Source organism: Portunus trituberculatus, chromosome 12 (assembly GCF_017591435.1).
Source record: "Portunus trituberculatus isolate SZX2019 chromosome 12, ASM1759143v1, whole genome shotgun sequence".
Taxonomy (NCBI): Eukaryota; Metazoa; Arthropoda; class Malacostraca; order Decapoda; family Portunidae; genus Portunus; species Portunus trituberculatus.
The window spans coordinates 13,124,124-13,148,075 of NC_059266.1; the positions used below are offsets into that span (position 1 = coordinate 13,124,124).

The 23,952-nt window shown below is 41.1% G+C and overlaps 2 protein-coding genes across 6 annotated transcripts in view; one reads left to right on the forward strand and one right to left on the reverse strand.

Annotated features, from left to right (window-relative positions):
* LOC123502597 (protein bric-a-brac 1-like) overlaps positions 1-16,819 on the reverse strand; it is a 52,647-nt gene extending 35,828 nt beyond the window's left edge. For 2 of the 4 annotated variants that reach the window (XM_045251756.1, XM_045251758.1), the window contains exon 1: positions 16,371-16,526. The gene's annotated coding sequence lies outside the window, so the exon portion shown is untranslated. Of the gene's footprint in view, positions 1-16,370; positions 16,527-16,581 lie in introns of those variants that run through there. The other 2 variants (XM_045251755.1, XM_045251757.1) reach the window with 2 other exon arrangements.
* An 862-nt stretch (positions 16,820-17,681) lies between these two features.
* Positions 17,682-23,952, forward strand: part of LOC123502602 — a 37,883-nt gene continuing 31,612 nt past the window's right edge. For both annotated transcript variants that reach the window (XM_045251766.1, XM_045251767.1), the window contains exon 1: positions 17,682-17,820. The gene's annotated coding sequence lies outside the window, so the exon portion shown is untranslated. The remainder of the gene's footprint in view (positions 17,821-23,952) is intronic.

The window sequence follows — 23,952 nt, forward strand, 5'->3', positions numbered from 1 at the left end:
TATCATTCAAAAGTTGTCTCACCGCAACATGGTGAGAGACCCGAGGTGTAGAAGTAAGGTGCGCGGGAGAGGTGGCGGAATCGGACACTGTGAAATCACTTTTGTTCCCACAATCCATCGTGGGAGTTGGTGACACAATGACATATAGCATATGTTTACTCCTGACTTGGGGGCTTGCCATGCCTCACAACAGAATGAATTCCAGTTCTCTTCTTGAAATTCACAAACCACCTTTTACTTGCTTTAAAATCATCATTGGAATCAGATGTAGTATCAGAAATAAGATCACGATGCAGCAGCCTAGCCTTCGCACAAATTATGCACTCTGACGTAAAATCACCAGCCATCTGCCTTTGGTTTATCCAATCAACATTTTTTTCATTTCTTCCACTGCCACAGGTCGCTTAAATTGCCTTTTCACACCAATCACCACATCGCTCTTTTAGTGAGCTGTCTTTTTCAGTACTGTGGCTACTGTAGATTTAGCCATACAGTACTCAGCTGCAAGATCGGTTATTCTTCCTCCTTTCTCGTATTTATCAATAATCTTCTTTTTCCTTTCGATGGTTGCCACTACATTCTTTCTTGTAGGGTTATTATCACCACTAACAAGCCTCTTTGGTGCCATTGTAAACTTTAAAAAAAAAAAGAAAAGAAAAGAGAAAAAAAAAAAAAAAAAAAAAAAAAAAAAAAACTGCGGAGAAAGCGCAGGACATTGTTATTCTTATGACAGCAAAGGATAAACTGACTGTGGTGGACTAGTGGGGCACGTGGGGCGGCGGGAAGGGAGAGACCCTTTGTTTACAGCTACATGGACGGACGTTCGACTAATAGGTACTTTTTTTTAGTATTAAATCGAACTTTTGCGTTCAACTATTGTAAAATTTGACTATTTAGACATTCGAATATTGAGTCTCCACTGTACTTACTTATAAATTACAAAAATTTGAGAAAAGAATCTGCCTGTCAGTCAGTCAAGCTGCCTCTCCCTCCTCTCTCTCTCTCTCTCTCATCCTGGCTGGTAGCAGGAGAGGAAGTGACTCATGGATTAACACAGTCACTTTGACATGTGACCTCACTTGGTCACCCAAAGGGATGTGACAACGTTTGGAGGAAATGTTGTTAAGTATTGTTGTGTTTGCAAAAACAATGCAAAATATATTTAAATATAAACACAAATTACTCTAACTTGTCTTTTTCGAGCATCACAATGTGAAGCGGTGGCATAGTGGATAAGGTGGTGAGCGTGGGATCGGGCAGACGTCCACGCGTAGGTTCGAATCCCACCACGTACAGCCTTAAAACACTTTGCCATTTGTCGAGTGGTTTAAAGTTACCTACATATCACCATGATACCCAGGTTCTAGGTGGTTACACTCAAGATGAGCTTGGGCGATGATATGGGCCCTAATATGGGTACCACTATAAATGAAATTGCCTGCGCCACTAATGAGCGGAAGCTGAACAGCGCTTCCAATACATTCTTCAAGTGTGCCTACAGGCGCTATAGGCCTTACTGTAAAAAAAAAAAAAAAAAAAAAAAAAAAAAAAGTACTACAACACCATTCAGTTACAAAGTATTAAGTACCTGACTTGAGGTGCGTATTGGTACAAGTGTGACAGCACCGCAGGCCGGGAAATCCCCGAAAAAGCCAACGCCTAAATGATTTTCATAAAATTGTCAGACCATAGTGTTTTCATATACACAGGTGTAGGTACTGTGCACGGAAGTACTGAGCGCTGAAATTATTGTACGCAGCAATTGTAAACAAGTCAGGTGGTACATAGTGCGCCTTGAATAGGTATGCAACACGGCACACGCAAGGTGACAGTCAGTTGTGACGTAGCGTAGCTCCGCCCACACCCCCCCCCCAACTCGCCGGGTACCTATTAACCGTGCTATGTAATGTACCTGTGTATTGAGACTCTTTCATTGCTTCTCAGGCCACTCATGTGTTTATGTACCTGTAATTTTTATTATTTCAATCTATTTCTTCTAACCTCTGGGTTGGTTGTGTTCATCTTGGGGGTTGTGTAGTGCAGAAAAGGCACTTATAGGTCTGGGTTATGAAATCTTATGGAGTCCCAAGAGAGTACTTAACTTTTGAGGAATGTACAAAGTCCATAAGTGTTTATAGAAAAGCTCTAGTGAATTTTGCTTAAAAATCATAATAAAAAAAACAGCAAAACTCAAGTAATCATAATAAAAAAAAAAAAATAAATAAATAAAAAAAAAATAAATAAAAAAAAAAAAATAATAAAATAAAAAAAATTTCCAGACCATGATCAAAATCAAATCCTAATCATTTTTCATAATCGTGCTCATGTCTGGCATTTCTTCTAAGTTAATAATATGTTAGGCTTGGTAAGATTGGGGTCTGGTTAGTAACCTGGGCTAGGACTAGGTTATAATCTTAAAAGTGAGTGGCTGTGGTGAACGCTGCTGTTATTAGTGAGCGGTCTTGCCAATATTTTCTTTATAATTCAAATAATGTTAATGAAACAATCTCTCTCTCTCTCTGTTTTGCTTTTCCTTTATCATTCTCTGCTGTAACCCCACCTCCCCATCTCTCTCTCTCTCTCTCTCTCTGTTTTGTTTTTCCTTTTATCATTCCCTGCTGTAACCCCACCTCCCCATCTCTCTCTCTGTTTTGTTTTTTCTTTTATCGTTCTCTGCTGTAACCCCACCTCCCCATCTCTCTCTCTCTCTCTCTCTCTGTTTTGTTTTTCCTTTATCGTTCTCTGCTGTAACACTGCCCCTAATCTCTCTCTCTCTCTGTTTTGTTATTCCTTATCATTCTCCATTCTCTCTCTCTCTCTCCTCTCATTTCTTTACAATTCAAAGGGTGAGGTCGGGGCGAGAGTTCTTTTGCTATATTGGTAACAGTGCACATCTGGCTGAGATCTGGCGACTGCTGGCAACCCCCAACTATGCTACCTGAGAGGTAGGTGATGGGATGTCTATACTATGGTAGTGCCAATTAGGTTAGGTTTGGGTTAATTCTCTAGGAGTTTTGGGGGGTTAGCCCCCAGGCTAGCTTGTGTTAGGTTTAGCTAAGGTAATGTAGGAGGATCCAGGACAGCCCCCCCAAAGCTTGGTTAGGTTAGGTTTAGTATCTCTTTGTTTTTCTTGCTAAATGTAGCAAATTGTTGGCAAATACTTTGAAAAACTTTACATTTTTGGGCTTTTTTTTGCTAAATAATAGCATTTCCCCTTAGATTTTAGCTTTCCCCACCCATAAAACCCTTAAAGTCCCCAAGCTTGGTGCTCTTGGGGAGGGGATTGGTGATGATAAAGAGGAAGGACTTGTAGATATTTACAATAAAACTAATCTAATGTGATAAAAACAACATATTTACTTTCACTATATGTGCAGGTGATTTGATGTTGTCCAATAGTATTTCCTGTGCATATTTCTTTTGCCAATGTCACTGATTTCTTCACTTCATCCTTCTTGCTTTTTATGTTGGATATAGTGCTCTGGGGAATACCAGTAAGTTTTTGTATTTCACCCACTCTGAGGCCTTTCTCCAGGTATTGTAAAACTTTATCTTTGTCCTTTACACTGTATTTATTATGTTTCTTGCCTTTACGATAATCGCGTTTATCTTTATCACTTCTGGATTTTTTTCGCATTTTTCTGTGGTCCTTGACTCCTTCCATTGGCTGCGTGCAACATGGTAGATAGGATCCTGGTATTGTTAGGTTAGGGTCGCGAAGATCTAGATTTTTATGAGCCCTGGGATAGTCCTGTGACACTACCACAGGCATGGCAGCTGCCCGGTCTCCTTCATAAAGTCAGAAGTTAGGCGGAGTGTGGCGGGCTGGCGTGAAGGTTGTCGGGGACGTTCCCTTTAGCGTGGCATCTTGCCACCACTATTCCTGTTCCTAAGCCTGGCAAGGACTCGACAACGGCCTCCTCTTATAGACCTATTAGCCTCCTGTCTAACATTAGCAAGGTTTTCGAGCATGTCATTCAAAATAGACTAACCTGGTGGTTGGAACGCAAACACCTGCCACCCAACATGTTTGATTTTTGCCCTCACCGGGATACCCTTGATGCCCTGTTGTTGCTGGAGCATCACATTCAGGAAGGATTTAACCAAAAAAAATTCACTTTAGTAGCTTTTTTAGATCTTAAGGGTGCTTTTGACTCCGCCTCACACAACTCAATTCTTGAGAAACTTGTCTGCCTTGGACTCTTTGGTCCACCACTAAGTTGGGTTCAGTCCTTCCTGACAAATAGATCCTTCTCCCTGGCGATTGGTAACACCTACTCTATGCCCTACTGTCATGCCCTCCACTCCCTCCTCCTGCAGCACGGCAGGGAGCCACTTCATGGCCCCTTGTCCTATTAAGCCCACACACCCTTTGTAGATAGAGCCCTCTCCTTTGCAACTCTCCGGGTGACTCCCCCCCCCCTTCCTCATCCTCGAAAAATCTTCTCCTCTGGGCCCTTGGTACCCTCTCTCTTCCTCAGTCTCATTGTCCCTTCATACACCCACACAATGGTTCAAAACCGGCTGCCCAGTGCAGGGCAGAACTCTATTCATCTCACTCCTCCACTCTCGGTACCACACCCACTTCCACATCTACACCGACGGCTCCCGCCTCACTACCCCTCCATCCGTCGGTGCAGCCATATTCATCCCCTCCAGGTCCCTTGCTACTGCCTGGAGGTTACAGGCCACTGCCTCCATCACCACGGCAGAACTGTTTGCCATTAAAGAGGGCCTTCAATTTGCCACCACCCTTGCTGCCCCCTGCTCAATAGCTCTCTTCTCTGACTCACTCTCTGCCCTCCAGATTGTAAAATCCCACCACCCACACTCCCACCACCACCTCACCCTTATAATTCACCATCTTGTCCTCCACCTGACCTCCCTGGGCCACACCATCCACCTTCAGTGGGTGCCCTCCCATGTTGGTGTCATAGGTAACACCGTGGCCGACAGGGCAGCAGCAGAGGCACACACCCACCCCTCCCCTATTGACTTAGCTATTGACCAGACAGACTTCCTGACTGACCTCAACACAGCCTGCTGGCGACACTGGGACACAACATTGACTGACGCTTTAGAGTACACCTCACTGGGACACATTAGACAGGACACAAGACACCACTGGTGGACCTACTCCCCCAACCGGGCACTGGACACGGACATCACAAGACTCTGAATCGGCCACACCCGCCTCAATGCCCAACTACACAGGCTGGGCATGACTGACTCTCCCCACTGCCCCTGGTGCCCTACCCAGCCTGACACCCCAGAACACCTGCTGCTGCACTGCCCTCAGCACCACTCACACCGTGTGGCCCTCCTCCACTCACTGTCTGCCATTCACCCACACAGGCCAACACTGACTGACCTCCTGGGTGGCTGCACAAATACCTATCAGGCTTTCAAGACACTCAACCTCTCCAGGACCTTCCTACACAAAACAAATCAACTTCACCGCATATAGCCTGACTACATCACCTCCGCATCCCGGACCTTTGGGGCACTAGAGGCTGTGACACACAGCCTTCCCCAAGAAGAAGAAAACGGGGAGAGCAGCGCATGATGTGTTGGATCTCAGGAACGGTCCTGCAACAAGGGCAGAACGGGTCAGAGAAAGGACGTAAACGTGATAAATTAAACTGATTGTTCTTGTTGTTAGGGCCGCGAAGATCTTCAGTTCCTTATGAGTCCCAGTGTTCTGTGGCCCAGCCGCCCAGGGAAGGTAGAGGATGCTATGCCTACATCTAGAGTACGGGACCATTAACGTATCCAAAGCTGCAGGGAAAAGCAGGTCCAGTACTGGCCCATGGATATGATGCATAGGGCATCTCTGAGTGTCTTGGCCCACGGTGAGTGGCAAACATGTGCCATGAGGCCCTTGGCAGTGGAGGGGGAGCAGGGAGCGGGACACAGCGGTGTTGTTTATGCTGGAGAGGATTAAAGGATTAAATAATCCTAAAATTAAGTCATCACAAGGGAGCCCCCCCTCCAATGAAGTAATTTGTCCTGCTGCTAGGCAACAAAGGCCATATAGCCGCTAGATGTCATTAGTGGGGTTCGAATCGATGCCCCGCAATCTACCACCATTGTGGCAGAATGCGGCGCCTTAATCCGCGTGACCACTAAGGACACTTACGCCGGAGAGGCGATCTTGGATACGGTGTCGGCGACCTCGTTACCGCAAACCTGCACGGCCCCAACACACCCCCAAGAAGAAGAGCACCCAGAGCAACCTAAAGGAGCTGTCCAGTTGATTGTCGGAAGTGTGGCCTGGATATTGGCACTTCCTGAAGTGGTTTTGGGTTGGCTTCTGTCTGTCTGTAAGTGTAATTATTATTTTTTTATATTGTTTACTTGTTCTCTTATTTTCCCAAAATTATATATCATTTCTTTATTTTTCTTCTATATCACAATTTTAGAAGTAATTTTCCAATGAGGTGTTCTTCGTTTTCTGGATAAAGGCGCTTCCGATTGGGATGTCTGGATCTTTCAAAGCTGTAAATTTGACAGTGTAGGAGGAAATGGTTTTGATCTTCCTATTTGCTTGACAGATGAAATATTTTTGCCTCCAATGTTATGGTTGTTGGTTCTGCATTTGAATAATATCATTGATGCTCTTCCTGACCTCCCATCTTCTCTCTCCAAATCCTTATACATATTCAGACCTAAGTTTTCCTCTAGTTTTTGTTTCCACATTTCTGTGTCCCATTCCTTAATTTTCTTACTTATTTTATCATAACTTACATTTTCACCACTGATTCCTACTGTTTTCCTCTTCCATTTACACTTTCATCCATCTATTCTGTTTATTTGCCATTCTCATTTCTTCTACAACCCTCTCAGTACATATTGTACATTATTCTAGCTTTCATACTTGATATTTGATAATCTTAATGCTGCTTTCTGACCATAACTTGGTGCTCATAATATTTTTCTTTATATTTTTCTACCTATGCTACTTTCCATTCTTTGTAATTTCTCTACTTCTTCCTTAGTAAAATCTAATATATTGGCACCATACAGGAATATGGAAAAGCTGTACCTTTCCATTATGCTTTCCCTATTATCAATCTAGAACAACACCTCACAATGACTGAATAAGAAAGATGAGAGAGGAGGCTATGAAGGCACATACATGAAGCCGTTAAGTTCCACCTCCTTTTCAGAAGTCAACCCAAAACATTGCTTTACTGATGATACGTGTGACAATAACCTAACTCATCATTCTGGAATTATGCTGGCTTGCTTGGCCTATTGCTGCAGCAAGAGGAGTGACAATGGAGACACATTTAACCGATAAGGTGCGGCAAAAAAGTCGCAGGAGATTACATAATGAGTTATTTCGAGAATTTCATTAGCACTTCATCTTTTGTGAGATCCACATGCAATTAAGTTAAATAAAAGTATTGCTGAGTTATATATATATATATATATATATATATATATATATATATATATATATATATATATATATATATATATATATCATTAGAAGAATAGTAAACACTTACTTTTAACTATAATAGGTGATGAATAATGTGATAAATCTTCTGCCTGTATGTCAAACACCACTGTTACAATATTCCCTTTCTGACTGACAGTTATGACTTACACAAGCAAAAGGTAATCAAGTTACAAGAAAATACAGTTCCTATTGGCTTCATAGTTAATATTAATACATAGTAATTTCTTGAAATCTTGATTATTTCTGCAAAAATTGTTGGAGTAAGGGCATCTTTAGCTCTAGGGAGTAAGACAATCATGGGACGTTCTTAATCCCTAACCAACTTTAATGATTTATTAAATCATTTATTTTTTAACAGTAATGTTTTTATGTTTAACTATTTTAATCCTTTTTTGTATCACCGTAGGGTGGCCTTCAGTTAAGTAATTTCAGGGCTGCCATTATCATCCCCTAAGCACTTTAATACTGGGATACATTTATATCTTGAGTTTTGGGTGTGATTAGACAATTTCATTTATATCAGGAAGGGTCTATAAAGGTCAGAAGATTAATGGTCCAGAGTCTTAACTATTCTAATCCTCCACATAAGTTTACAAATGTGTATAAAATAACCAAATAATAAGTAGAATGAACATGAAAATGCATCATGGTACTGAAAAGGTTAGTTAATTCATCACTGCAACATACCCTAACCACTAAATTGTACAATAACAAGCAGATATTATGCATTTTCTATAAAAAATAGGAGAAGAATTTAATAGAATCTTATATTAGGATGGTCTCATATATACAGTCAATTCTTGATTAGAATGAGTTTCAATAATGTAATTTTGACTTAAGTAACTTGATATTGTAGGTGATGCAATTAAAGAATGCAATTTATTCTACACTTAACCCTCAGCTATCGCGCCCAATTGGGGCTGAAATAGCCACGCCATAGCCGAAAACGCGATAGCTGAATTGATCTTGGCGGGAAGGCGGTTTTGGCCAATGAGCGCTCAGATATTCCATGACATCATGGCTGGGCACATGATAGCAGGCATCTGAGGTCGCGATAATGAAATTTTAGCAGCTTTTCATGGGTGCGTGATAGCAATAAAACACGATAGCTGAAGTCGCGATAGCCGAGGGTTGACTGCACTTAACTTGACTTGATGACGTCACAAGCACTTGTGCTGCTTCTGACGGGAACTGCATTGAGACTCAACTTACATGCATGTTTTGTAATGGTATTATTGTATTTCTTGACCTAACTGCTGGAATAGGTTTTATTATTCTTTTCTTTACAATGCTGAGAAATGGTAAGGTTAAGTTAGGGTGGGTTAGAATGGGCTGGTATTGGCAGTGTTGAAAACCCATTCAGTTATGTAACAATGGTTTGCTCTGGTGTAGTTAGTAAGTGAAGCAAAATCTGGGTATGTGTGAGAATTGTATGCCCCACTGAGTCCTCCTCTGCCAGATGAAGTTGCAAAGAGAACAGTTCATGCTGAGGGAAGCAGTATTTCAATAGTAGTTTGCTATCATCAATGCCACAGAGTCGAGGTGATTCTGGCATCATCGTATATAAATACAAAACCTAATATCCATTATAGCAGGCAGTAGAGGGGCAGAAACACAAATATTGTGGTGAAAGCAACACACAAGCTAAAGGGGATCACAAGAAGAAAATGAAGCGGCTGCCGTTGATCAGCACCATTACACACAAAGCCACCGACACATATGTGATCTTATCGGTGGCAGAGAAAATAATGCCTCCTCATCTGCTTTGTTTTCTGAGTTCTATGCAAGATTTCACTTTGTGCATTACAAAATAATCCTTTCTTGGTGGCAAGGCTTGTAAAAAGCTAATAAAAATGTTTTGTGAACATTAATCAATGTATATATGAGACAGTAACACCTTGGGAGTTGGCTTTTCTCACAGTCCTCAGTCTCACTCCTCACTCAGTCTGGAGCTAACTGCATGGTGAGTATATCGTTTTCTCTGTGTTTCCACCTAGTGTCCTATACACAATAGCATCCAAGCATCCTTCAACCTCCTAACAGGAAAGTGATTCCAAGATTCATAATTTCATGGGATCCAATTCTGCTCAACACCTCTAGCATCTAGACAAAAACATTTCTAATAACTTTGCTTTTTCTTCTCCGCCTTTGTCTCATCCTGATGGCACCACTACCATTCCTTCTGTCTAAAGCTGAACTCTTTACTGAAACCTTTGCTAAAAACTCCACCTTGGAGGATTCAGGGCCTGTTCCTCTTTATTCTCCCTCCCTCTGACGACCTCATGCCATCTATCAAAATCCTTCACAATGATGTTTTCCATGCCCTTGCTGTCCTAAACCCTCAGAAACCTTATGGATCTAATGTGTTCCCTCCTATTGTTCTCTGAAGCTGTGCCTTCATGTTTGAACCTTGCCTAGTCAAACTCTTTCAACTCTGTCTATTGACTTTTACTCTTCCTTCTTGCTGGAAGTTTGCCTACATTCAATCTGTTTCTCAAAAAGGGTGACCATGCTAATCCCTCAAACTATTATCCTACTGATTTAATCTTCTGTTTATCTACAGTTTTTAATCTGTCCTCAACAGGAAGATTCTTAAATTCTATCTCTTCACAATCTTCTATCTGATCATTAATATGGCTTCTGTCAAGGTGACTCTACTGGCCATCTTCTGGCTTTCCTTTCTGAGTGTTGGTCATCCTCTTTTAGGGATTTTGGTGGAACTTTTGCCGATGCCTTAAATATATCAAAAGTTTTTATAGCGTCTGGTACAAAGCTGTGACCTCCAAACTAACCCCCTATGATATTCATCCTTCTTTGTGAAACTTAATTTCCATTTTCCTTTCTGATCTTTCTATTGCTTCTGCAGTAGATAGTCACTCTTCTCTTCATAATTCTAAAAACTTTGGTCTTATCTGTTAATGTATGGAGTGTGCTTCACATATACAGTGGAGACTCAATACTCGAACTTTTCAATCCTCGAATGCAAAAGTTTGATTTAATACTCAAAAAAATACCTGTTAGTCGAACGTCCACACATGTGGTTGTAAGTAAAGGTTCCCATGCCTCTCCCCCCCCTTCCGCCAGTTGTGCTGTCGCAGTCGTCACTAACATTTTCATGTGTTGTCTGTAGTTTTTCATTTGCAAACTTTCATTAACACCAAAAGCTTATTAGTGGTGAAAATATCTGGTAATTGAACGGCCACACACATGGCTGTAAACAGTGCAAACACATCCAGACATTTCCGCTCATGAAACACATACACACAAATCCAAAAGAGAGTTGGATTCCTAGCTTTTTACTGCTACAATAAAGACAATGTCAATTTCTTTGCTTAGGTCTCCTGTTACCCATTCACTGCTAGGTGAAGATAGGCAAGAATGTGAATGAGGACAAACCTATTCTGCTTCCATTCAGCCAAACACTTGAAAACATGATAAAACTGGCAACTCTATGTAAGATCCCATTGACAATTATTATTACTTTCTATTATGTTTGTCTGATACACCCACAAAATTAATATCTTCACTCATGTAAGGGGAACAAATATACTTGATCTGTTGTAACTAATGCGAGTAACCTTAGAGCACCAATAGTTTATACAAAAACAAAATAAAAAAGAGAAGCATGAGAATTCAAACATCACCTTCCTTGTTGTTATATCATCACAAAATCTCCAAAAGATGCATCTTTTGTGATTACAAGAGTATGAAAATTAACCAAGCAAATTTTTCAGATATTTGTTTTTTCAAAAGAAACTACAGTAACCCAACTTGATTCTGACTAATTGTAGGAAGGCCAATCTGAGTTATCCAAATATCTGAATTACCTGCGGGATTTTTTTTCACATTTTGCACGACAATTACCACTAACAGTTGATATGATCTGTGTAATGTATTATGTAAATAGACGCTACACACATGGCACATGTACTCCAATAAACACACACACACACACACACGTCTATATGAAACAGGTTAAAGTAACCAAGCTTGAAATAAAATAGTTAATGAAGGAATTGGATGAGGAGAAGGCAATGGGACCGGATGAAGTCTCAGGCAGAATACTGAAAGAATGTAGAGAAGAACTAGCAAGTCTTATATACATCATAAAATGCTCAATAAAAAATGGAACAGTACCAGTAGAATGGAAGAGAGCTGAGGTGGTTCCCATATAAAAGAACGGAAGGAAGGAAGAACCTTTAAATTACAGACCGGTATCACTAACTAATGTAATATGCAAGATGTGTGAGAGCAATAAAGAAACAATGGATTGAGTTTCTTGAAGACAACAAATTAATATCAAATAGCCAATTTGGTTTTAGAAAAAGACTGTCGTGTGTAACAAATTTACTGAGTTTCTACTCTAGAATAGTTAATAAAGTACAAAAGAGAGAGAGATGGATTGACTGAATTTATTTGGATATAAAAAAGGCATTTGATAAAGTGTCACATGCAAGATTACTGTGGAAGTTAGAAGAGAAGGGTGGCTTAAAAGGAAGTACATTGAGATGGATGGAAAAATATTTGAGGGGGAGAGAAATAAGGACGGTAGTTAAAGATATGAAGTCCAAATGGAGAGCAGTAGAAAGCGGAGCGCCACAGGGGTCAGTATTAGCGCCAATACTTTTCCTCATATATATATATATATATATAAAGGACATGTCAGGAGTGAACAGCTACATAAATCTGTTTGCAGATGATACGAAACTGTGCAGAGTTATAAAGCAAAAAGGGGATTGTGAAATACTGCAAGAAGACCTAAATAAGATCTGGGAATGGAGTAAAAAGTGGGAAATGGAATTCAATGTGGACAAAAGCCATGTCATGGAAATGCGAAAGAGTGAAAGACGACCAGTGGGAATCTATAAGATGGGAGATGGAGTAGAACTAGAAAAAGTAAAAAAGGAAAAGGATTTGGGAGTGACGATGGAAGAAAATAATCAACCAGTAAGCCATATTGATAGAATTTTCAGAGAGACATACAATTTGCTAATGAATATTGGAATAGCATTTCACTACATGGACAAAGAAATGATGAAGAAACTGTTAAGTATTATAATAAGACCCAGATTGGAATATGCAGGAGTAGTGTGGATCCCTCACAAAAAGAAACACATAAGGAAGCTGGAGAGACTATAAAAAATGGCTACAAGAATGGTTCCAGAACTTGAAGGGATGACATATGAAGAGAGACTAAAGGCTATGGATCTTCCAACATTGGAGCAGAGAAGGGAGAGAGGGGATCTCATACAAGTTTATAAATTGATAAATGGAATGGACCAAGAGGACAATGAGTATCTGATCCTGAGAGAAGAATATGCCAGTCGAAGCACAAGATCGCATAATAAGAAGCTGAGGAAGGGAAGATGTGTAAGAGATATTAAAAAGTATAATTTCCTGCAAAGATGTATTGAGACATGGAACAGTTTGAATGAAGAAGTAATGTCTGCAATGAGTGTGCATACTTTTAAAGTAAGATTGGATAAGTGTAGATATGGAGACGGGGCCACACGAGCATAAAGCCCAGGCCCTGTAAAACTACAACTAAGTAAATACACACACACACACACACACACACAGATGTCTGAGAGATGTTAAAAAATATAGTTTCCCACACAAAGATGTGTCGAGACTTGGAACAGTTTGAGTGAGGAAGTGGTGTCAGCAAAAAGTGTGCATAGCTTTAAAGAAAAATTGGATAAGTGTAGATATGGAGACGGGGCCACACGAGCGTAAAGCCCAGGCCCTGTAAAACTACAACTAGGTAAATACACACTGCGTAGGCACTGTGGCGTCAAGATGTCTCTGAGCAATTGCAGGGAAAAGCTACAACAGGAGCTGGAGCCTGACCTAGACGTAAGTACTGGGGGGGGAGGGGGCCATAGGTTCTCCTGTTTTCATAATAGATAAGTTTTGAGTTGTATAGACAGAAAGAAGGAAAGAGAGAGAGAGAGAGAGAGAGAGAGAGAGAGAGAGAGAGAGAGAGAGAGAGAGAGAGAGAGAGAGAGAGAGAGAGAGAGAGGGAAAAGAGTGGTGCTGGCAGACATATGATGGAATGAAAACATATGCCATTGTGTGAAAACCAACGGTACATTGAAATACCTATTGGATTAAGGAAACTGACAGATGATACTATGGACAAGGATTTTTCTGGATTCAGGGACGAAAAAGCTATTATAATGAGGTTGATCAACGTATAAAGGAGTTAAGGTACATGAAGGAAGTGATGTCGAGTCTAAGGGACAAACAGAACAGACTGACAATGGAAAACACAAAGCTGATATTGAGATTGGTACAATGTGAGAAGGTGAGTGCAATCAATCAGGGATTAAAAGAAGAGATACAAGAAATAAAGAAACAAAATGACATACTAAAAGCCACATGCCAAGACCACGAAACTCCTTAAGGAGCTTACAGGTTAAAGTACAGGATGGGATTGCAGACAGGGTAGAAGGTGGATTGGGTGAAAACAAGCTGAAGGAACTACAAAATGCATGGAAGCAAGAATAGGAAGTGGAAAAAGTAAAATTTTCAAATTCAAGAAAACACCATTCTCTGTAATTCACTTAATTAAAGAGAGAGATCTTCTGTGAGATACAGTGGGTAAGAGGAAACGCTTTGTGATTTTTGGGATGAATGAAAAAATAAATCCAAACAAATTCACGAGAGAACGTGAAGAGAGAGAATTGGCCAAAACTCTTATCAAAAAAGTTCAAGACAACACACAAGAGCTGGACCATGAGGTGGAGGAAGTGATCAGGCTAGGAAGATACAGTGAAAGGGGTAGGAGACCAATGAAAGTGAGAATGAGATCCCAAGTGCCACTAGAGGAAATTATGGCAAGGAAAGGGAAGCTGGCTGATGATACTGAACACAAGGATATTTGGATAAAAAGAGATATGAACCTAGAAAAGAGGGAAAAGAAGAAAGAGCTAAGAAGTGAAGCTAAGGAAAAAAAAAAACAAGAAAAGGACAGAGATAGAGAAGAAGAATTTTTCCTGGAGGGTTCTGGATATAAGACTAAAGAAGTGGTACCTATGGAAGAAAGAGGAGGAGGTCATGGAGGAGGAAATTAAGAGTGACTTATACTAATACAGATGGATTGTTATCAAGCATGTTGGAGATTAGGGATTATCTGAAAGAGAAAACACTGGATGTAATGTGCATTGTTGAAACAAAACTAAGAGAGGAGATCCATGTTAACTTTAAAGAGAAGGGATATAATACCTGGAGGAGAGACAGGAAGGATAAAGGGGGAGAAGGAGTGCTGATGTTTCATGATAATATATGTGTGGAGGATGTGCAATATGGAGAGGACAAAGTGGAAGTAATGGGAATAACAGTCAAAACAGAGGAATTGACGAAGAGAAAAATTATAGTTACATATATGCCACCAAAGACTAATACATGGGGAACTGAAGAACATAAAGATATGCAAAGAGGTGATTAAATGCCTAGATAACATGATAAGAAGAGATAGCTAGAAGAATACTTTTAGTTGGAGACTTTAACTGTAAAAAAGTAAACTGGAGAGAGATGGAAGTAATGGATAATGCTGAACAGTGGAGCAAGGAAGTGTTACAGTTGACTATGGTTAATACAATGGACCAGTGGGTGGAGGAATCAACAAGGTGCAGGGGGGAAGAAGAAGAACCATTGTTGCTTCACCTAGTATTCACAAAGAAACCAGAGCCCCCTCCAATCATACAATACCTTTGTCCAATGGGTAGAAGTGATCATGTGACATTAGAGATGCAAATTCAGGAGGAAGATGGGATAAGTTACAGAGAGGACTATAGAGGAGAGATTAAATTATGCAAGAGCAGATTTTGAAAAATCAAGGATTTTTTTTTTTTTTATATTGAGTGGAGAAACATTATGTACAGAAAGACAATACAAGGGAAATATGACATATTCTTACAGAAATATAATGAAGGAGTAAAAAAAACTTGTACCTATTTATAGAGTTAAGAAAAAAAATACATGCTTGGTGCAATGCTAGATGCATACAAGCTAAGAAGGCAAAAGATAAAGCGTGGAAGAAACTCATAAAACAGAGAAATGACTATAATAGACAGCAGTACAAGGATGTCAGAAATGAATATATTAGAGTAAGGAGAGAGGAAGAAAGAAACTTTGAGAAAGATGTAGGTAGTGAATAAAAGCAAAGACGATCCCAAACTTTTCTATGAGTTTATAAATGGCAAAATGAAGAACAAGGAAACAAATAAAAAAAAAATAATTAAAGAAGAGAAGACATACCAAACAGAAAAGGAAATGTGTGAAATAATGAATGAGAGCTTCAGAATGGTGTTCACTGCAGAAGATCTCACAAAACCTAATAGAACATTGAATTGCCAAGGATTTGAGGAGATTGCAGTGCACAAACAGGATATTGGAAGATTATTGGATAAGTTGGATGTTAGAAAAGCAATGGGGCCAGATGGTGTATTAGGCTGGGTGATAAAAGAATGTAAAGAGCAACGAGTGGATCCAATTAGGGAAATAATTACAAGTTCAATAAATGAAGGGAAAGTTCCACTAGAATGGAAGAGAGCCAACGTAATTCTGATAATGTAAGACTAACAACGTTTTCCGTGATAAACAATATTCACAAGGAGGGATTATGACCTGACCTGGCTCAAGTCTACAAGTAAGTGGTGATAGTGATGACAATAACAGTATGTTGGAGATGGGGATGATTACGAGTGTAGTTAAGATGGTGATGGTGGTTGTGGGTGATAGTCATTGTAGCACCACTAGTAGAGAGGGCAGCGATGGCAGCTGTGAAGAGGGTCATGTGGGGCTGCTAATGGTGGTCTCATGTGTCAGTCTGTGATATAGGGTCAAGGCGGGAATAAAGCATACACGATATCCTAGGCTGCACCCCACACGCCCTCACCGGCAGGATGGACGGCGAGGAAAGAAGGGTCAAGGTGCAGGAGGCTTGGACTGGCTGACCACACTTTGTTTACAGAGCCTGACGTGACCCTCCTCCCTGCCCTGTCAGACACGCCCTTTCCACCTCCACCCACGCCCTCTCCGCCCACGTCTGCCCCCCGCCTACTCCTTGCCTCTCCCTAGGCTTGCTTCATGACTGTCTCAAACCTTACCAATGTATAAAAGTTCTCCAAATCGTATGATTCACTGTCCAGTCTCCTGCGAAGATGTGTTTACAAAAAACTTAAGAGAGACGTTCGGATGTGTGACTCAGGCTTAGTTAGTTAATTTTTCTTTCCCATATTTAAGAAAACCGAGTAATTTTGATATATTCTAAATGATAAAAGAAGCCAAAATGTTATTCTTAATTTGAATTCAGATATTTGAAATTATATGAAGCAGACATGTGTGAGTAATTTCTTTTTGCAGACACGAGGTAGTAATGAGAGGAAGTCAACATTGGCAAGTAAAGGATGCGGCCAACAGATGGCGCTGGCGACACTCACAGCTCTGTCACAGACAGCTGAACCGCTCATGGCGTACACACCCAAAATAATCCTTATTATATAGAAAAAAAAAATATATATATAATTAGTAGTTAAACGTTTTAGAAATAAAAAATACAATCAGAAAATACTGAAGTATTATGATACATCAACTGTGGAAATGGAAGATGAAAGTAATATAATTACATCCATTTATAATGCAAATGAAAAAAAACTACATTAAGATTTACTGTTAAATAGCGACGATGAAGCTGCCTATCGTGATTTTATGAAAGACATGAATAAATGGTGGTGGTTAACTTTGTATGGACTGCCATCGTCTGCTGGGGAATATTATAGATGACGTAAAAGAAGACGGTGAAAGTGTTTAATTCCTTGTTCCGTGAGACGCTCCAAGAGATGTGGTCTCATGTAGTACTATGAATAGCTTAATTAATCTGGAAAATAAAAATAAGAAGAAATACTGGTAGTTTACCTAGTAGAAAAAGAAAAGAAAAAACAAAGAACGCCAGACTTAGAAATTGATAATTGACTGTCCGATAGGAAGGTCTCTTCCTCAGTTTCTTTGAATTGTGAATTAGTGATATTACATATTGATATTTATTTCTTTGAGTGGTTTTTCGGGTTCTTTAACTTTCTTCACTAATGATTATTCAATCTGATATTATGACATCATCGTAGCATCCAGTACCAATATAAAAAGATTCCAATACTCCAAGGAGAGCAATCCATCAGCTTTATACTCGAGAGGTGTCAAGACAAGCAAGTTATTATTCAGTGAGGAGGGTGGGCGGCTGACAGGTGGGCGGTAGAGTGCTCGAGTGTCAGCTGAATCTCTGCCAGATTCTTCATCTTGAATCTTTCTTCCCTCTGGACTGCCCTGCGCTCATCATGAATATAGGAGAGGTGAGCAGCTCAGTGCAAGACTCCCCTGGCCCTGGCACACTCATAAACTCACAGACGACTCCTTGGCATTGCGGCACTGCGGACGTGTCACTTCCTTCTTGGCGATAAATCATTATCATTGAAGCCAATACGGACCAAATGCAGTCAGTAGGCACAGTTTGTTGTGTATGGCGCCAGGGCGAGTGAGACTTGAACTTATCTGGGGCAATAAGAAGCTCTTCTAGTATCCATCTGTGACGTACTACAATACACATGGGAATTGTATGACAAGCTGTGGTCATTTTCTTCCGCACATTTGGTGAACTAAAATGCTAAAATGTGATTGATTTATCCGTCATGTTGATGTATATATGTTGGCCCCGAAGAGCGCCTTCTGTCACATCCCGTCACTCGTACTTTATCGGTATGTCATTGTCATTGTTCATATCAGCGGACACTTAATTTCCTGTCAGATGTATTGTGCACCGAGCCCTGTTTTGCGTTCTTGTTACCGATGAATGATAAAAAAAAAGGGTAAAAATGCATAAGAAGTCCCCTCTCCCTTTCCCCACCCTCCTCCCCCCAGCACCAACAAGGTTGGGGGCCTGTTGGGAATCGGGGGTTCTTGGGTGTGGGGAGCCAAAAGAGGCGATATATGGGAGGTCGAAAAAATCTTAAGGACAAAAACCGCCATTAAAAAAAAAATGAAAAAATTGAGAAATTCAAGAATAATTTTCACTGAAATTATCCCTTCCCAGTCCTAGCAAGTTTGGGGGTCTGTGGGAAATCGGGGGTTTTAGGGGGGGAGTTATATTTGAGTGATATATGGACTTTGAAAAATCTAGGGACATTTCCCCAAATGTTCGAAAATATCCCTAAATATAGGGAAGTTTTACATAAACCTCCCCCTTACAACACTAACTTAACCCTAACATAAACCTAACCTAATGTAACCCAACCTAACCGGTGGGCTGTGCCCCCCTCGGACACCCGCTACAACACTAACCTAACCCTAACATAAACCTAACGTAACCTAACCTAACCGGGGGGGCTGCGATCCCCCGAACCCCCCTTTTAACACTAACCTAGCCTTAAAAAAAACCTAACCTAACCTAATGTAACCTAACCTAACTAACTCCTTATAACACTAATCTAACCCTAACATAAACCTAACCTAACGTAACCTAACTTAACCGCGGGGGCTGCACCCCCTGGACCCCCCTACAACACTAACCTAACCCTAACATAAACCTAACCTAAAGTATCTTTGCTTTGGGGCAGCTTCCCTCCCCGCCCACCGGTTCTCTTATAGCTCCACACAATATGCCCTACCTCTACCAATACCCCTCCTCACAATACCTTAACGAAAGGATGAAGGTCCTGGCTGATCCTCTTCTCGATTGTACACTGACTTGCATCGCAGGAGCGATGATTTCCCAGCAATCAAATTCGCAACCTTTCCGCTGTACTTCACAGCAAACTCCGGCAAGCCGAGATCACAGACTTCACAGCGTGTCATGGCAGGTGCAGGGTAAGGACTAGGCACCTGTACACGTGTTAGTGTTACCCTCATCCTTCATCGCGGATTGATACCTGCGCTGATATCTGCGCTCACGAACCAATGAAAAGCGTTCATGTTTGAAAATTAATAGAAGTACATGAATGAAAGTGTGAATTGAGGAAAAAGACGAAGATAAAGTTGTCATCAAAGAGAAAGGTGGTGCATTATTTACATTTTTGTCTCATAACACATACGTTGATGACATGTTGTCAATTCACATGTAATAGGAACTTCTTCCTGTCAAGGCAGAGGTATGTGACTGAGGTGTTGCGAGGCTCAGTTTCACCTGCGTACCACAGTGAACGGATCTGTTAGGGACTTAGATTCTGGCGGAGATGGGTGATTTTCAAGAAAGCAGTGTGACCTACGTAAGGTCGACCGCCTTCCGAAATCTTTATACATCACAAGTATACTATTATAACTTCTTCATAATGACTACTTTGAAGAGATTGGTAAGGGGGACCTCTTCTGCACATTAACCAAAAAAAGAATGACTGCACTGAAAATAATAAAACAAATAAATAAGGTAGCATTTTTTCTATTGTGGTCTAGGTGAATATAGTAGCTGTAGGTTGTCTAAACACAATCTCAGTTTTGCTTAGCTGACTGTACTTAACTGAGATGTAATAAGCACATGTTTGGTTGTGAAGGTGAAGTTTGTGGTAATGGAATATGTAGATTATGATGCAGAAGTAAAGGATGCATGTATGATTGATGGTTCATGTAAGTTATCCTGACTTGTGTCTCTGTATAGTATGCATTACATTACTGATTTGCTGCATTGAAATATGAACATCGAGTGATGGAATGAAGCTAGGAATAACTTTGTGTTGTAATAGCCAAGACTGTGTATCACCATCCACTAGTGTAGTACTGTGAGTTGTATTCTGTTTAAGGGCATGCTGCTATTGAGATCTTAGTGAATATGATGAAACATTTTTTTCAATTCAAAATATTAAGAATTCATATGGTATGTGAATCATGAGCCTATGCATATGGCAACACTCATTCTGACACGTTTAAAGGAATGAGAGTGGTGTACGCCACAAGATGAGCTTGATGCAATGAACGCTCTCTAAGCATTGCGGTACATTGCTTGCTTTTTCTTGCCATTTTACCACTAATATTGGTCTCTTTGGTGAGGCTCCACCCCTCAAATTGCTTGTCTTCTTCCCGCCTTGCCATACAGCTCCCCAGTGTGACAGAGAAAGGTGAAGGGAGAAGTTATGTCATACTCCTACTTGCAGACTCTCTTATGCTGCTGAAACTGGAGCCATCATTTGTGTGAAGACTTTTGGGGCTGTGGAAAGACTGAAGTAAAGAGCCTGAAACTGGAAGGACTTGTTCTTCCAGGTGAACTGAAAGAACTTGTGGCTTGTCTTGATGTATTGACACTTGAAAATAGGTATCCCTGAGGTCAATGGATGTCATTCAGTCACCCTCACAACATCCATCATGGACTTAGTAATGTGGATGTATCTGTTGATGACAGAGAAATCCAAGATATGCCAATAACCTCTGTTGGACTTGGTTGCCACAAGGAGGTGGCTGTAGAATCCTGGTGTCAATGGTGCTGTCTCTATTTCCTCTTTATCTCAAAGAAGCTGAACTTCTCAGTCCAATACCTTGTCTTTGTCTGAACCAAGAGAGTATATCCCAAAAATTCAAGGTTTTCTGGACCAAGAAAGTTGAGTCCTGAGAGAGATCATGTAACCATCACTGAGAGTGGCAAAAACCCACTCCTCTGTATCTATGTTGATTAACTCTATCTATATTGAAGCAAAGCAACCTGCCACTTTTTTCACTGGGACTCTGGTTTACTTGCAAAAAAAAAAAAAAAAAAAAAAAAGGAGTCGTACTGGAGAAAGAGGAAGAGGCTAGGAAAAACTTGGGTGTCTGTCATTGCACTGCCCACTGCTATGAAGATGGAGCTTAGTGATGGGACGATGGTAAAGAATGTTGTGGGAATGTACCAGAAGATGAGCTTCTGGGAGCCCATTCCACCTAAGATATACAGAGGTTGGGTGTTGTTTTACTAGAGGCTTGGCTACTGCTTATTGAAAGGAACCTGGCTTGTCTGCCGACATCATTGCCTCCTTGAGCTTACTTTCATCAAAAAGGAACTAGAATGTATAGATGACTGCTGAAGATTCATCTTAGATACAGTCTTTTAGGCTGGAGGGAGATGGGAAAGGATGGCTTCATGCCTCGTACTCCCAACATTGGCTTAAGAGAAGGTAAAGTCATGAGACATGTGACACGACCATATGAATGCTCTTAAAGAGCTGAACTGCCATCATCCTGTGCTCTAAACCATGTTACAGAGAGGAAAGAAAGCTGTAGAAAACACTCATACACTATGAGATGATATTTTGTGTCTTGAGAACATGCAAGGGTTCCTTTTAAATGGTACAAGTCTTTATGGACTACAGCCAGTGATTTCCTACCTCTGGTGGTGATGGCAAGAGCTAAGTCAAGGTTTCATTTGGCTGCATGACTTGGCTGACTTGCAGATTCATGACCACTGATGGTATAAACTTTTCTATATCTTGTCCCTGAGTAGCAGGCAAGTGAAGGTAATGAAATCTCATTCAGCCGTGTCCAGTGAAAACTGTTTCAGCTTAGCACATGTGAGTGTAGCACATCTAGTGTCTTCCATTGGCCTGTTTTTTCCAGGCAGCTCTGGCTTGCTCAACTTTTTCTTAAAATCCCTTTGCCTCAGGAAAGCACTGAGTAACAATCTCATAAGCTAACATCTTGTCGGAAGTTCATATTATGAGACATTTTCTCTGAAGTGAAGGGGCTCTCAAATCACCTTCATCCTCTTAAGAATCACCCACAGAAAACACTTTTGACTTTCCAGTAAACTATGCACTACAGGTGCAGTTAGAAGAAAATGAGAGGAAAGCTGTATGGTAGTCATCATCCAGATGGCAGTAACCCGGATATCGTTGTAATTGCCCTCAGTGTTACAGATGCTCCAGAGATGATATGTGAGGGCAGAAGAGAAGGAAAATCCATGTGACTGCTGTGAGAGAATGCAGGTAAAGACTGGGACTGATCTGGCACCGTTGGAAAGACACACTAGAGACGCTAGCTGATTGACCTTGAGGAAGCATGTTTGTCAATGGCTGAGGAGGGTTGCTAAGCACAACTTGTGGCTTGGCTGATGTGCTCATTTGGGGCTGGTGAAATAGAGTACTAGGAATGCTTATAGTGTGGTCTGGCAGTCCTATGTGTTGTGTGGACTGAGAGAGTTGACTCTGCTCGACATGTGTCTCTCCTTGTGGCTATGAGGGCCTGACCAACTGCTCAGTCCTCCTGCCCGAGAACTTGTAACCCACAGCCTGGCCTTCAACCTGGGTATAGGGATGGGGAACTGGGTAAGGTGCCTGTCTGGCCCCATTCTGATCATGCCCTGAAAGAAAACCTTGATGTAAGGGATCCAGGTCACCCCCTCCACACCACAGGCTTGACCCTCTGCAGAATTCCCTTAGGTGGTTGAAAACATTTAACCATGGCAGGGGGGTCCAAAGTGGAAACATCCCTAGCTAAGTCAAAGCTGAGACTAGCCTGCCTCTGGGTATCCCCTACAAACATATCAGCTTCAAGTGTCAACATACTCTGCCTATTGGTGAGGTCAGGAAAGAGTTGAAACTGGACTGCACCAAACCTTGAGCCAAAGACATAGGGAAAGCTGAAAGAGAGGACTGTTTAGCAGCTAACTGACACTCAACCTATTGCGCCACCAAGTTCGATGCTATCTTGGGGAAAGAGAAATGTTGCAGGTCTTGAAGATCCCAAAACGGAGGTAAAATCATTGAAAAATTGGATCACCTGGGAGGGGAGACTGAGTCCTCCTGTCCCACTGCTTCATGAACAGAAAGCCCTTTGTCCTTTAAGTTGTCAGCAAGCACACAGAACCCCATGGCAGAAGAATGGGAGAGGCTTAGCAGTTGTCTGTCTTGAGATACCCCTGGAGAGCAGTGATGCGGTAAAATGGCAGACAGAGTGTGTAACCTTTCACTTGGATATATATTCCCATTTGTGCTGCAAGGCCTGCTGGTACATGAAAGTACTGGCCACCATGGTGGGTCTCCACTCTGCACATTCAGGGCACATACTCTGAACAGTACAAATACCCTTTTGGCAGACAATGCATATGGAATGGGGGTCATTAGATTCACTACCTATACCATGGCAATACCCATGCACTCTTATCTAAGCCAGTAATGAGATAATGATAATTTCCAATATTGTCATGCATCATATGTTTCTGAACTACTTTCTTATCATGGAAATACATATAAAATACTGGAGGGTTTATGTGTTAGGTGGGTCTGTGCGCTACAGTTTCATGTTAAGTCCCATAACATGTAAGACAGAGTGAAAATGGCGAGGCAAAGTCCAGATTTTCCCGCCAGTACCTTTCCATTGTTCTGTGCGCAACAGAGAGAACTAGGTAGTGTATTTTCCACTATAACTGAGATATGTTGAGGTCTGCTAACTGTTTTGATAGCACACATGAATGTCAATGTTAGTCACTGCCTTCTATTTTCATACAAAACTAACATAATTTGTCAATGAATCCA